General features: G+C 45.2%; 1 long non-coding RNA gene across 1 annotated transcript; it reads right to left on the reverse strand.

Annotated features, from left to right (window-relative positions):
* Positions 1–14,488: 14,488 nt before the first annotated feature.
* Positions 14,489–15,737, reverse strand: LOC109973936 (uncharacterized). Its single transcript, XR_002276898.1, has 2 exons — positions 15,320–15,737; positions 14,489–15,205 (listed from the first exon to the last, which is right to left on the reverse strand). It is a non-coding gene; the product is annotated as an uncharacterized LOC109973936 (long non-coding RNA).
* Positions 15,738–15,743: the final 6 nt, after the last annotated feature.

Consider the following 15,743-nt stretch of genomic DNA (forward strand, 5'->3'; position numbering starts at 1 on the left):
TGACTGCTCGTCAGAGACATAGAGCTCCAGGGCCAGGGCAACCTGCAGAAGGGTACAGGGAGAGAGAGAGGACACACTATGGGAGAGAGGAGACACAAAGTTAGTAATGTGTAATGGTGGCATATAGAAGCATAGGGAGAGAGAGGAGAGGAGAGCAGAGCAGGAGGGGAGGGGAAAGAAACTCAGAGCATCATGGGGCCCCCCAGCAGCCTAGGCCTATAGCAGCATAACTAAGGGAAGGCTCATGGTCACCTGATCCAGCCCTAACTATAAGCTTTATCAAAAAGGAACGTCTTAAGTCTAATCTTAAAGGTAGAGAGGGTGTCCGCCTCCTGAACTGAGACTGGGAGTTGGTTCCATAGGAGAGGAGCTTGATAGCTAAAGGCTCTGCCTCCCATTCTGCTTCTGTGGACTCTAGGAACCACAAGTAAACCTGCACTCTGAGAGCGAAGTGCTCTGTTAGGATGATAAGGCTCTACGAGGTCTTTAAGATACGATGGAGCCTTGTCATTAAGGGCTTTGTATGTTAGGAGAAGGATTTTAAATTCTATTCTGAATTTTACAGGGAGCCAGTGGAGAGAAGCTAATATGGGAGAGATATGATCTTTCTTGCTAGTTCCTGTCAGTACTCTGGCTGCAGCATTTTGGATTAACTGGAGGCTTTTTAGCAAATCATTGGGACATCCTGATAGTAAAGAGTTACAGTAGTCCAGCCTGGAAGTAACAAATGCATTGACCAGTTTTTCAGCATCACTTTGAGACAGGGTGCTCCTGATTTTCGCAATATTGCGCAGATGAAAGAAGGCAGTTCTAGAAACTTGTGTGTGATTTAAAGGACATATCCTGGTCAAAAATGACTCCCACGTTCCTCACAGTAGTATTGGAGGTGGGAGCTATGTCATCTAAAGTATCTATATATTTAGACAGCAGATTTCTTACATTTTCAGTATGGTGTATTTAACTTCTGTGTACCACAACAGTGACAGCTCTTAGAGGACTACATCTATACTCTCAGAAGCTTGGGTTACAGTACACAACCATCTATCCTTATATTATGGCAGAGTAGAAAAGAGTTTTACACACCACATTTCTTTTATGTCTCTACAAATAAAGAGTAACTACACACATTGTGATTTAATGTTATAAACCAAAGAAAAAGAAGTGAGCTGCTATGTGCTAGTGTGTTACCTGCAGTGAGGTAAGGATGGAGGAGGATATGATGATTAGAAGCCAGAAGTCCATGTGGAAGAACTGACAGATCATGTAGGCCATATATGCTGGAAAGATGAGCAGGAAAAGACACAGACCCGTCACCTGATGTTGTTAACCTTTGCATTTCATTCTCCCTCTATCTGATACGGTAAAATCTCGGTATAATTCTTAACAGTGGTTTTACTTTTGAGAAACAGATTAGGGCAGTGGTTAAGTCGTGTTTTTACCATCTAAGACTCTTATCTAAGATTAAACCTTTTTTGTCACATGGAGATCTGGAGAAAGCTCTTCATGCGTTTATTATCTCACGGTTAGATTATTGCAATGCTCTGTATGTTGGAGTTCCCCAGACCTTGCTTCAAAAACTACAACTAGTCCAAAATGCAGCAGCTCGGTTGCTATCTAACGCCCCCAAGTTTGCTCATATTTCCCCAATTCTCCGTGCTCTTCACTGGCTTCCAATCCAATTCAGAATTAAATTGTGGATTTTATTGTTTGTTTTTAAGGCTATTCATGGCCTCGCACCATCTTACTTATCTGACCTGTTGGCAATTTATGTGCCACAGAGAGCTCTCCGCTCCGCTGATCATTTGTCACTGGTGGTCCCACGATCCCGCTATAAGAAATGGGGTGACTGTTCCTTTTCTGTTTCTGGCCCCAGACTGTGAAATGCTCTGCCGGTAGAACTACGGGCGGAAAGCGAACTAGTGGCCTTTAAGTCGGCCTTAAAGACCCACTTTTTGAAGCAGGCTTTTGAGGCCTAACTTGTTTTATGTTTTAGCTTTGGTCTAGCATCCTAGTATTTCCTTATCTGTTTTATAGTCATTGTTACTGTTTTGTGTGTTTTTATTGTACAGCACTCTGGTGCTCCTCAGCAGCACTGAGATCTAAGAGGACAAGTATGGAGACAAGTCCTTTGTCCGAGGCTAGGAGAAGATCATTGGTGACTTTCACCAATGCGGTTTCTGTACTATGATGGACTCTAAATCCTGACTGAAAATCCTCAAACAAATCATTCTTGTGCAAGTGGTCACATAACTGCTTTGCAACAGCTTTTTCAAGGATTTTGGAAATAAATGGGAGATTGGATATTGGTATATAATTAGCTAGGACACCTCGGTCAAGAGTAAGCTTTTTGAGTAGAGGTTATGTTGATGATTTAGATGAAGCAATTGTTGAGGTCAACTCAGAGAGATCTATAGGGGAGAAGTAGTCCAAGTATAAATGAGGTCTTACAGATGTTTCTAAAGCCACTGTAGTAGATGGCACATCCGTGAGAGCTGTGGGAGGGGTTTGACCAATTCTTTCTTTAATAGTTGTGATTTTACTTGTGAAGAAGCTCATGAAGTCATTGCTGCTGAGATCTAAGGGAATGTTAAGCTCAACAGCACTGTGGCACATGTCCACACAGAGACAACAGGTAGAAGCCTCTGGTCTCTGGAACCTGGGCCCTGTCATTTCTCCATGGCTGATACATCTGGAAGAGCTAAGAGCTGTTGCCTGGCCGATCTAGGATTCACACACTCTCACATGCACACACTTAGAAGACAGACAGCACGTGTTGTGTAATGAATGCGTGACATGATGACTATGAAAGTGCCTCTTGTGCTGATCTGACCCAATAACACCATGTGTCCTATGTGAGAATGTGTGAGTGGACATGCTGAGCTGTGGCAGCAGCTGTGCACACTCTTAGCTCCATGAAGGAGGCGGCTCGATGCTTCTCCAGCAGTCTGAAGGAGTTCCCCCATATGCTAAGCACTTGCTGGCTGCTCATCCTTCACTCTGCGCCCTGACTTGGACCAAACCGTGTCACCTGATGCAACCTCCATTAGCCTCCTTGGTCAAACAGCCCTCACAGAGCCTGGACATGTGCTTTGGCTCAGCGGCTTGTTCCACGTGTCCAGCAGTGTGCATTGCTGGCATCAAGGCAAACAGTGGCACCATGAGCCCTGTTCTGCTGGAACATGGCTTTGCTTCCTACATTGTTCCACATGTGTTGTTTCATGTTGCTGACGTCTTCAGTCAGAGTCTCCAGTGTAGAAACTCAGAGAAACAAGCAGCCAATGAGAAGGTGTGTCCAAACTTTGGATCGGTGCCGTATGTGTACGTGTGCCCAGTGAAGGCTCAAATAAACAGGATGTGCAGCAGCTGGAACATCAGGACACTGACAGTCAAATCCTGAACTTCACACAGAGGAAGTGAAGCCACAGTTATCTGGCTGAGCTGCTGATCAGGCTTATTGATAGAGAATCAGTTCATGATCAGCTGCTGAGACTGATGATCTGGATCATCACTGTCAGGTTTAATACGGCTCACTCAGACACAAGCTGGTTAGTTCCTCTCACTAACTGCTCTCTTTCTTCCTACAGGTACAACTTGGACGGTGAAGTTAAATCTTCCATAGACAAATCATGTGAGTAGTGACACAGTGTCTCCTCTTCATCAAACCATCATCAATAAACTGATCTTAAAATGAGCCTGAGGTCATTTCACCCCAACAATCTGTATCAGTGACATTTGTATCTGACCTCTGGAAACCAGTTGCGCTCACGTCTTAAAGAGCTACAGGTTGTGTTTGGTTCCAGGGGGTCCACAGATCCTTTAAGTCCAAGAGGTCCAGAATCTGCTGCTCAAATTTAAGGCCTCAGAATCTTGAAGGTTCCTCATGTGAGTGCTGAAAGGTTGAGACTCAGGAGAAATCCCACAGTACTTCTGATGTAATGCTGCACTTGACTGCTTGCTTCAGCCGGAGCCTCATGACCTGGTCACATGGATCTGTGCGAATCTGGGATTCCCCACCAGTCGGTCAGAACTGAAGACGCTTCTGGGATGAGAGCTGAAACCTCTTCAAGGACCGGAACAAGTCCAGGGTCCAACTCCAGCCCTTTGGATCAACCATGACCTGGCCAACTGAGGGTCTCCAAAGAGACAGCTTTTTGTCAGTCAGGCCAGTATCCAGCCGCCCTGTAGCCCTGCCCTGTGTGAACAGGCCTCTCACAGCTTTATATCATGGAGGCGTGTGTGTGTGGGTCGGGCGCACGGTGAAGAGGCTGGTAGTGATGTATCCCGGAGACTCTCAGTGGTCATGGTGTGAAGGTAAATCCACAGTGGTGCCGGGGAAGAGTTGGGGCAGAGTGTTTGTCCGCAGTGAGACTCTTTCTCCAGGGACCACCTCTGTTAGTCCCTCACAAACCTCCGACCCCGTGGATTCTGTCAGAGCGGCTTCAGATTAACAACCCGACAGACTGACTGGTTTCTGGCTGCAGACAGGATTCTGATCTTTTCGCTGTCTGACACTTTGTTGTGCTATAGGTTTAATGTGAAATCAGTCAAACCGCCATTTTTACATCAACACTAAGTAACTCATGACCATAAAGTGAAACATGTTTTTAAAAACGTTTGCTGAGTCATTAAAAACCACAGACTGAGGTCTCTTCTGTGCAAAAGTCTTCCGAGCCTTTGCTGCAGCTCCAAACTGTGCTCAGCTGCTTCCTGTTTGCTTCGTCCTCACTGACGTGTCTAGAACCAGACTGGATCCACCTGTGGCAAACTGGGCCGACTGGACAGAGTTTAGAAAGACACACACCAGGCTCTGCTCATCACCTGCTAACACCGTCCTTACAGTGAAGCACGGTGGGGGCAGCGTCCTGCTGTGGGGGGCTTCTCAGCAGCAGGGACAGGGAGACCGGTCAGAACTGAGGGAAGGACAAACGCAGCCGGACACAGAGAGGTCCTGGAAGAAAACCTGAGACCGGGCCAACAGTTCACCTTTCAGCATTGCAGTGGCCTGAAGCTAACCGCCTGGACACCGGAGCGGCCTCAGGCTCTGACTGTCCCTGAGTGGCCCAGCCAGAGTCCAGACATGGAGCCCAGAGAACATCTGTGCAGAGCCCTGAAGAGTTCACAGACACTTCCCATCCAGTCTGATAAAGCCTGAGAGGATCTGCAGGAAGAGTGGCCAAATCCAGGTGTGCACATCTGGTAGAGACTCAGCTGAGAAGCCTGGAGCTGCACCTGCTACCAAAGGGGGTCCCACAGAGTCCTGGGTTAAGGCTCTGGGTACTTTTGTACATTAGAGACCTCAGCTTTGGTTTTTCTCTTTTACACCAGTGTCACCGTGTTTTCACTGTGTCCCTCTGGGTTATTAAGTGTCGACTGATTTGCAACAGTGGAAACGTCCTCACGTTTCTTTGTATCAGCTGACAGTGAATGCACAGGACAGTAAAGTGCAGACAGTGAAGGGATGTGAACATGTCCTGAAGACACTGGAACAGAAATCAACCAGCTGTGACAAGAAACCACAGACAGTGACTTGCACCAGACACCTGTGCTCGGCTGAAGATGGACAAAGATCCTGATCAACCATCTCATCAATGAGAAGAAGAAACACAACGACAGCAGAACGGCTGAACCAATCGGATGACAGTAAACCTTCAGACCAGTTGACCTGCCAGTTGGTCTCTTACTGGATCCAGTCCAAGTGTCCTCGTCCTCTGAGTGTGTGGACGGCCGAACATGTGGCCGTGACTCCATGGACTTGACTATGCAGCTGGAACCAGTGGTGGAAAGGCACTGAGTCCAGTTCCTCCTGTCCTGGACTCACAAGAAGTGCAGTCTGAGCTGCTGCTACTTTACTCCACTGCATTTCTCTGATAGCTGGACTCATTAGTTCCTTTTCCCATTCACAGCAATAACACAACATGTCACCAACAGATCAGTACTGATGTGTTCTTGTCTTGTTCCTCTTCAGCTCTGTTTCCCAGCGACGACTCATAGTGTCCCAGCAGAACAGAAGCCGGAGTCCATTCGGACACACTTTATGGGCACACAGTCTAGACCGGTTCTGCATCGGCTGCTGGAGAAACTCCTGCTCAGTCTGAATCTGGACCAGGAACTGTTTCACCAGAGTCTGTCACCAGTCATCATAGATCTTGTGAAAAAAACACTATGTTGCCATGTTTCTCCATAAAGGTTCTAACAAATCTCACAGTTAAAATAAGTACAAATATAACAGGTAACATAAGTCAAATATAGCAAATCTAAGTGAAATGAACTTAAATCTAAAGCCTACAGGCATGAGAATAAGACTTGGTGTCGTAACCCTCTTGGTCTCCCACATGTCTCCCCCTCAGTGACTGTAAAGTCACTGCCATGTTTCTCCAGAAAGGTGCTAACAAATCCTCACAGTAAAATAAGTAAAAACGCAAATACCATGATATATAAAAGTACCAACAAATGATCAAACATAACCAAAACCTAGGCTACGACATAAACAGCATATTACTGAGTCAGTGAAACCCACAATAACAAAGGCCTGTGCAGATGTGAACAATAAGGAGACGTTGGCGCTGCCGTCCTGTCGACTTCTGGCCATGGAACTATTGTGACTGTGTCCTGGAATTTGTGTGTGTCAGGAGAAAGCAGCTGATAGTGGACGTCTGCAGCACAGGGAGTCGGCGGGTCCAGATGTAGTAATGTCTTCTTCATCTTCGATGCTTTATGCAGCGTAGAGAGTCGCCACTGCCCAGAGATGACTAGCACTTCAGGCAGCGGCTTGGCATCCTGTTTCCTCCTCGGTCAGGTCATCCAGGGCTGTCCGTCACTTTCCCAACATGAATTTTAAAGTCTTCTAGGCGTCTTGTGTCATAGTTCACACTGAGTTTTCCCATGAGACTATTTCAGGTCTCAGTCCAGCTGTGGATCTGTCCTCCCCAACGTCCTCCTGCAGCTTACTGCCACTTGTGTGGACCTCAGTCAGGGAGTGTGGTAGTTCATCACCCGCTCATCTGTCGAGATCAGATATCTATCCCACAATATTTTCCTCCTGTTGTTCACCTCAGCAGTGATCTCTGATGCATCGTGTAGCCACTGGATGTTCCCTCTGTGTGCTGAGGCCTCAGTGCTGTGAGAAGTCAGCAGGTCTAACAGCAGCAGAGGTTCTTGTGGCTCCCGTCTTGCTGTTGTCTCCTTGGGTGAATCCTGTCCACTCTCTGTGCTTCTGTGGACTGCGCATCATCTTCTGGATGGAGCCGAGTCCGGGTCGGGATCTCCTACAGACGTCACACACTGAGAGACTAATAGATTTAGTTTCCTCTGTCCCTGGATTTTTCTTTCCCTGAAAATCTTCTTTAATTGTTGTAAATAAGCTTATAAATGGGATGAGCTTGTTGTTGCCTACATGTCATCAGAAAGTTTAACCTGACTTTGCCTTGTTTCCTCTAATTCTCTACCTGCTCCTTTGCTACATACTGGTGTTTTTAATCTACTTTCCTCTCTGCCTTCTCATCACATGCTGTGTGCTTTCTAAGCAGCCATAAATTATATCTATTCCTTTTGGACATTGTTGCATTGGCCGTTCCTTCTGTTTCCACTCATTGTGTAGTTAGTGTAAATGACTCAGGCTGTAACTGCCTGTGTCTAGGGAAACCCCTTGCCACCCACTGCTCAGCCTGTGTCATGCTATTTAGTCTTTTTGTCCAAAATTAGGTTGATCAGTCTGCAAAGTCTTAGCCAGAGACCTCTAGTCCATTTCCCTCTGACTCTTACCCATCTCCAGTTGTATCTCAGTAGCACCTAAAGAAAGTTGAAGGGAATCCCAGAAAGCCCTGAACAGGCAAAAATAGCAGAATGAAGGTCGTCCACTCCTTATCTAACAGCCAGAAAAATGATGAGCCGTCTTCCCGAGCCACAAGTCTAACCTGTTCTGCAGACATACTCAGTAGTACAAACACAGAAACACATGTATGTGTATATAGGGACAAATATGTACAGATAAATATGAATATTACATCAAATGTAACATGATATCTGAATATAAAGATTCTATATGAATAAAATCAACTTTGATGTCACAGTTGTCTCTTCTGGTCATAGTCTGTCCCCAACGAAGTCTGTAGAAATGGACCAAACATCAGTGACTACTCTTCTTCATGGTCTAAGTAAACACATCCTTAAGTGACAAGTTAAAAGTGTGATGTTGTTTTTCCTGCAGTGAAAGCATCCTGAGTCAGAGCTAAAGGTGTTGACACTTACATACATATGGTGGCATAACAGGTTGTTGCTCAAATGCTGCTTTAGCAGACAATGTGTCTTCAAGTGAGGAAACAATCAGGGTCAGTGTATAGATTAAAATTTTCATTCGAGAAAGGCATAGAGCAGTTTAGGAAAGGGTGTAGTGGATGTGCACAGCAGATGAGATGTCACAGGGCTCTGGACTCTTCCTAAAGTCTCTGATCAGTACCCAGTCGCCTGCTTTCAGGCTGTGCAGCCCTGCTGTAGCCGATGATGGCAGAGCCTCCTTCAGTGCCTGGCTCACAGACCCAAGCCCCTTGTCACAGCTGAGGACTGAGGGAGTTCCCAGCCTGGGAGGATTTCAGTCAGCAGCACCTTTGCCACTGCACTTGCATCTTGTTTAGCTGTGGGGAAACATTCATCATATTTATTGAACATACACATCCAGCAGCACTTCACTACCTCACCTGGTTTCAGCTTAACAAAGTCTGCCACTGTGTCATCAGATGGTCTGTCAGGTGGTGGACGTCCTACAGGTGGCATTCGAAAAGCCTCTGAGGCATCGTTAACTGAACAAATCACACTTTGACAAAGTTTCTGTGCAGAGATTAAACAAAATGAACCCTTGTCTGCCTGCCCCCTTTGTCCATGTGAGCTCTTCCAGATCTGGTCTTAGCTAAGAAAGGGAAGAGTGCACGTGGCCAACACAATTTATTACCAGGCCCACTCCACACAGAGTTGATAAATTTAGCTGCTGACCGTGCCCAGAGTGCACGCTCCTGGGGGGCAGGAAGTAACTGCAGGGTTGTGAGGTCAACCAGCAACGTCTGACGCTGTATTTGGGGAAACAAGCAGCTTCTGTAAAAAGAAAGCAGAGTCACTGTGACAGCAGCCTCAGCAGCAGTGTCTCCTGCAGCGTAACCCAGAGAAACAGCATCACATTTGTCATGTGTATCACCGTTTCACAACAACAACAGCAGGTGGTAACAGAAGTGCATCCAGCCAGACAGAGCCTAACATGATATTAATATGGGCTTATTCTGTGAGGTAAAGACTGACTCGCTTTTTGGCCACTTTACAAACTTCTGAGAGTCCAATTAGTTCAGCTGCTCATCCAGAAAAGTGAGAAGTGAGATATTTCTTGTAGAGTTGTCACTGCAAACCCACGTGCAATCACCAGTGCATGGTGCAGATCCGTCCCCAAACAGTTCCCAGTCAGCGTTCTGTAGGGAGTGTTTTCAGCTGAGCTTTCTTCTTCCCTCAGACAATCTGCTGCTTTAAAATAAAAGCTCTCTGACTGTGTGTGTTGAGTTGTCAGGCAGCCTAGAGTCAGTTACACTATGTTATAGGGCTATTGTCAGAGCAGTGAACATTTCTTCTGCCTGGTCAGTCCTGGTGCTCGTTCTTTTTAGCGTGCAGTCGGTCTGTTGGTCGTTTTCCATGGATTAAACATCTCAGTGGTACCTCTGGTTTTATGTAGAGTGGAATTCCTTAGTTTTCAATATGACGTCATTTCTAAAAACATGACTTTATCCTGCTTTTTGGAATATTTTAAATGGCTTCTACAGTATATATTGTGGGGATCAGGATTTACCTTCAGCTGTGACCACATTCCCCAAGCAGGTCACCTGTCATTAAACCCACTGTCATTAGCTGAAACTAACCTTGTGAACAGTATTTGCCAAACATTGTAATACAGCTCTTGTATCTATGTCACAGGCCTGACTTTGATACAAAACAAACCGTTAAGGATCCGTTGTACAGTAAGAGAGCTTTCCCACCAGCCGTGTTCAGCTGCACCTCAGGACTCAGCCAATAACCACGTCAGTTTACTGGATCTGTGCAGCTTCAAGGTTTTCCAGGTTTAACAGGAACTGACTGACTGACAGTCTGGAGTCATGACAGCAGTACAAGTCTGATCTATGGTGGCACTGCACATGTTGTGCTTTCATTCCTTGTGAGGACTTTACATTGACTTGACACACTTTGTAGACTTATCCTAACCTTACCCATAACCACTACTTGCCTAACCCTGACCTTAAACCATGTTGACCCCTAAAATTCAGTGATTGTGGCCGAGTCCCCACAATGTGAATGTGCTAACAGTCACTACTTACAAAGCAACGTAGGAATTTCAGCTGTTGGTTTTGTAATTCACATATCACTGCATCGAAATTTGCTATGGGAGGCTGTTGATGAGAGAAAGGAGCTGAGCTGAATGCACTCCAGCAGGTGGTTGTGAATCCATGGTTGGACACCAATCCATGCACAATAATTACACACAAGTGCACAAACTAACATGAATGCAGCTCAGGAGCCACTACACTGTGCCCTGCACACCACCCCCTGCCCAGCTCTCTCAGCTTCTACGTATGGTCCACCTTTGGGGTGCTGTCGGACCCTCAGGTTGTAGGTCTGAGTGAACTTCCTCCTCAGCAGGTCCCTCACCCTCTCGTTGTAGATCTTCAGGTAGCTGCACACACCAGACATATGTTAGGTTTGCCGGGTCTCCTCACTGCCTGTAGCCACAATTGTTGGAAAAACATTTTCATTTTCTTTCTGGCGTTCAGTTGAAGCTGTCACATAGTTTGTCAGAGGTTCAGGTGTGCAACTAAGATAACACCCAAGGACACAGATGGAATTTGACTTTATTAAGATGGTTCCTACATCTTGCAGCACTGTGCCTCTGTTTATGGCCAGTAGAGTCTGATCATGGACCTCTTGTATAGACTTGGTTGTCAAGAGTTTCCTTTTCTACTTTCACTGAATAACAACTGGTCTGAGACAAGCCTTAGCACATAAACCCTCCAGGTAACAGGTAAAGCAGAGAGGGTGAAGGTGCAGTGGTCGAAATGAGACTGAAGTTTAACTGAATCTGCAATCCTTCAACTGTCTGACACAGCCTTTGTTGGTATCTGAGTCCCCTGACGAAACGAAGCTTCATCCCATCAAGTCGCCTCAGAGATACGGGCTCACTGGGGAGTGTTTAATAGTTGGTGGATAACAAAGAAATGTTTTAAAAGTAAAAGCAGATTTCCTTAGGGTTTCTCTAGATCTTATAACTTTAGGTTTTGTGGTTTGTCTGCAGGTCAGCTGACAGAGCAGCTGTTAACCAGCTCACAGCCGAGTTCAGATAAGATCAACCCTATGAATAAAACAGTGACATGCGGTGAGGTTGACAGCTGGTGAGGCACTGACTCTTTTACAGGCAGATTTACAAATACAAATGAACCGTTAACAAATTGTCTGTTGACAGACAATGACATGACACTGCAGACATGAAACTCTGGCTGAGAAACATCCTGATTCTGGCTCTCTGGAGAGGTACCTCTTCACACCAACTGACTGTCTGCCCCATAGGGTCCCCTGACAGTTCGGGACCCCATTGAATGGGGCTTTAGGGAACCGAGGTCCACTTTTTGATCCATCCTAACGGGCATAAGCGGGGCCGCTAAAAATTGCAGGACCAGTCATTTTCGTAGAGCTTTTTCGGTAGTTTTGCAGGGTCTCGCAACTTTGCGGCTGGCTCGTTCGTGCTCCGAGCTACAAAATTCCAAAGTTTGGGGTCAGGGTTCCCATTTGACAAAGTTCACTTTTCGGCCACCAGGTGAAGCAAATCCGTGTCTTTCGGGAACTTTTCTGATGGACAGAACGGAACTTACCTGACGTATCGGATATGGGTTCCCTTTTGTCAAACGCGGGTCCTTGATTGTCAGCAGTCAGAAAGGAACCTTTTAGACAATGTCAGAAATGTTCTCATTTGTTACTGACAGGATGGAAACTTTATGACGGGAGGGTGTGTCTTTTGGGAACCTTTTAGTCAATGACTAAATTTTTAAGGAACTTTGCTGACAAATGGGTCAAGTGGTAACGGGCTGTTACCATTTATTGTGCCCTTGACCTTGAGTGCAATTTGCATTTATGACTACTCCTGATTGGTCGAGACATTTGGAAACCCCTAAAATGGGGTGTCTGGGTTCCAGAATGTCACAGGAACAAAGCAGCTCCCTGCATGTGTAAAAGTGGTTCAAAATGATTACAAGTGCCATAAAAATAAAATAAAATAAATAAAAATAACACTTTCAACAATAAACCAAATTTTCACAGCTCTTATTATGAACAAATAACCTGAAAAATAAATAGCTAACTATATTACTTTATTTAGCAGTGCCATAAAACGCTGCAGGTTGCTTTAAACCTGTAGAATGGAGAAATAAAAGTTGCACCAAGTCAATGGGAAGATAGCACTGGAGTATTAAACAAGCTGGACACTTGTCTTAACTCAGTGACATGTAGAGAATGTCTGAATTGTGCCAAATGTGTGGCGGAGTACCAGAGGCGGCCGAGTCCCTGGTACTCTAGCAGAGTTCCAGGTGTCACCATAGCCAGAAAACTGTCAAAATGTTAATAAAAGCAATGTACCAGGGCCTCCATAGTCATAAAAGTGTGAAAAACTAAAAAAAAAATTTTTAATAGAACCAGGGTCATTACAGCTATCAGCTTGCCCACAGACGAGAGCCTGTTTTGGGATAGAGTGTTTCATACACTGGGGGTGGTTGTGTGGAGGTGTGTTTTGGAGTACCAGGGGCATGACAGCTGTCAGCTTATAACAGTGGACCACAAATATGTCAAAGTCTTTAAAATACAGAGTACCATGGCCACTGGGGCCTCTACAAAAGCTCTGACATTTCGGTATCTCTTCCATTCATTTTCCTAAACCAAATTCCCATTCAAAAGTCATGGCACGTGTCAGGCAGCGCATGTGGCCGTACTAGGTGCTAGTGAGACCGGATATTAATTAATATTAATATTAATTTTCATGCGAATAGTCAGTTACATTTAGCAGCTCTCATCTGTGACACTGCAAAACCCCTAAAATGGGCTCTCTGGGTTGCCGAATGTCACAGGAACAGAGTAAATTTCTCCTGTCTTTGTTCAAACCATTTTACATTGGAAATCCAAATCTAGCTTCTATTTGAAAATTGGCCTTATAAAAAATAATTGTTACAATGCATTTTTTGACTTAAAATGGATGTGGTGCACCAAATGACCAAGAGATTGTTTTCAATTGCAAAACACAACTATTTTATTACAAGTGAACAAACCAACAATAAATAACACTCTCAACAATAAGCAATTTTGAACCATTACTATGAACAAAGCACACTACAAACTATGAACAACCAATAACCCTAATAACATACTACTACTACTAATGAACTAACTACTAACTATTTAATCTAAAACTAATATTTTTTTCCTTTTCTGGTTTTTTTTTTTTTTGGGTGACCTGTTGGCAATGCGCTTTGCCGATCTCAGCGTCCATCTCGTGGCCTTAAACTTTGACCCCAATGGGCTCAGGCAACCCAACAGGCGTCCTCCATCTCCTCCTCCTCTTCCCCCTGCTCCTTCTTTTCTTCTTCCTCTTCCTGCTCCTCCTCCTCTTCCCTCTGCTGTTGCTCCTCCTGCTCCACCTGCTGCTCCTCCTGCTCCACCTGCTGCTCCTCCTGCTCCTCCCGCTGCTCTCCTCTGCCAACTCTTTTGCCCCGAAAAATCACTGAAAGAAAAAGCTTAATCATGTAACTTTGTCAGTAGTGTCAGGCAATTAAATTCACTCACTCACTCACTCACTCACTAACCTTGGAAACAATATTTTGGTCTGCCTGTGGTAAGCGTCACGGACCTTACGTAGCTCTTCCTCCAGGGCAACTACCTTCCGTCGCACGCGCTTGCAGTCTGGGTTCTGGCATACGGGCTCCTCTTCCAACTCTTGAGGCACATCTTGAACGTAGTCCTCCTCCTCCCCCAGGTCCAGAGTCGAGGCCAGAGGCACCGCTGGGTTACTTGCCCGGAGCTGCTTCAGTAGGCCTATGGTGGTGGTTCTCCGGGCCCACTGCAGGTGGTGCTGGACCTGATCGCCGCTGAGCTCAGAGTGGCAGCTCCTGAGGTGTTGGTCCAGCCTGGTGCTCTTATAGACGCACCCCATGACTGGACATCGCTCATTCCTGATGTTTACGCGTCCGCTCGCCAGGTTGAGCAAGAGCTGCCGCTCTGTCGGATTGTGCACCATGTGCCCGTTTTTTAGGTGCTTCGCCATGGCGGCGTAGAACCTCAGGCAAATGGGGCACTGATTCCTCGTCTTTGGCAGGGTCATATCTGATGAAAATAAATACAAATAAATCTGATACATAATACTGAACAGTAAGTATCATTTATTTGTAATTAATTATTTATAAAATATTTATAAATAAATTATTTTTTTTCATAGTAAATAAGTTACCCAACACATACAAAAAAATAAATTAAAACATTATTGCTTTGAATAACTCAGTTTGGGAGATGGTCTGTGTCTGTGTGTCTGCCAGGGAGGGGAGGGGGTTTCGCTGGTGGAAAATTCCACTGCAGGGCACGATATGCGATGGTACCCTTTAAGTTTCTGCTGCTCTAAATGTACAAATTCAGCTTAAAAATAGGACCACGATACGTTTATAAACTGTATCTCATTGTGCAGTGTTAGGAAATGCATCTCAATTCGGATTTTCATCATTAAAAATGCAAGCAAAGCACAGTCAGTCAATTAAGTTTCGGCACTGATGAGCTGATGAAATTAAGTTGCAAAAAAGTCAAACATCATCATTTCTGACCAAGAAAAACTAGTTTCAAATAAAACATCTGTGTTTAGCACGTGTTTAGCAAGTTAAACACCGTCCCGTCCGTCGACCGACCGACCTCGTGTCGACGCCATTTTTAATCTTTAAAGGGCATTTGTCTGTCGCAGAATTAAGCACACAACTCGAACATTTATCTGAAAACGTCATAAAAACAATTCATGGAATAAGTTCACTTACTGCTTGCTCCCAGTGATATTCCAATTATTCTTCTTTGTGGGGAAAAAAAAAGCCTCCGCACTTGTTCGACGTCTGTCCTCCAAATGACCTCTCTTTGTCTGTGTCTGCGAGCATGCGCAGTGAGAGTGAATCTGCGTGGGGGTAAAATAAAACCAATTTTTCACAGCTCTTATTCTGAACAAATAACCTGAAAAATAAATAACAAACAAAAAAATAAATAAACAAAAAATAAATAACAAACTCACTGTAACCGGCGGGTTGGCCACGCCTACACATGCAGGGATTTAAATAACCCCTGGGGAGACCCTGTTGTCAGACGCCATTTTTGTGCTGGTTGGTAGTCATGTTGTTGTTAGCAGCAGAGCAGTTAGCGTGTCCAAACTACCGGAGCCCTCCTTCCATACATACTGCACCCTGGCCTTATTTTGCCAGGTTCTTTGCACATAGGACTGTCAACCGCAGCTTTACTGGGCCATTTCTCCTAACTCCTTGGTTCGACATTCCCCTTTGTGTCGCTTGTGACGCTGTTTTCAGACGCCATTTTGTGCTGGTCGCTGCCGTGAATCTTCCTCCGTTGAGCTGTGTCCTGCTATCTTTAAGGTTTGTCCAACGGGCTAATTGTATATTCGATGTATTAATAGTGCAACGTGTTTAGTCAGGCTGTTTTTA

The sequence above is a fragment of the Monopterus albus genome, unplaced genomic scaffold (assembly GCF_001952655.1).
Source record: "Monopterus albus unplaced genomic scaffold, M_albus_1.0 scaffold311.1, whole genome shotgun sequence".
Taxonomy (NCBI): Eukaryota; Metazoa; Chordata; class Actinopteri; order Synbranchiformes; family Synbranchidae; genus Monopterus; species Monopterus albus.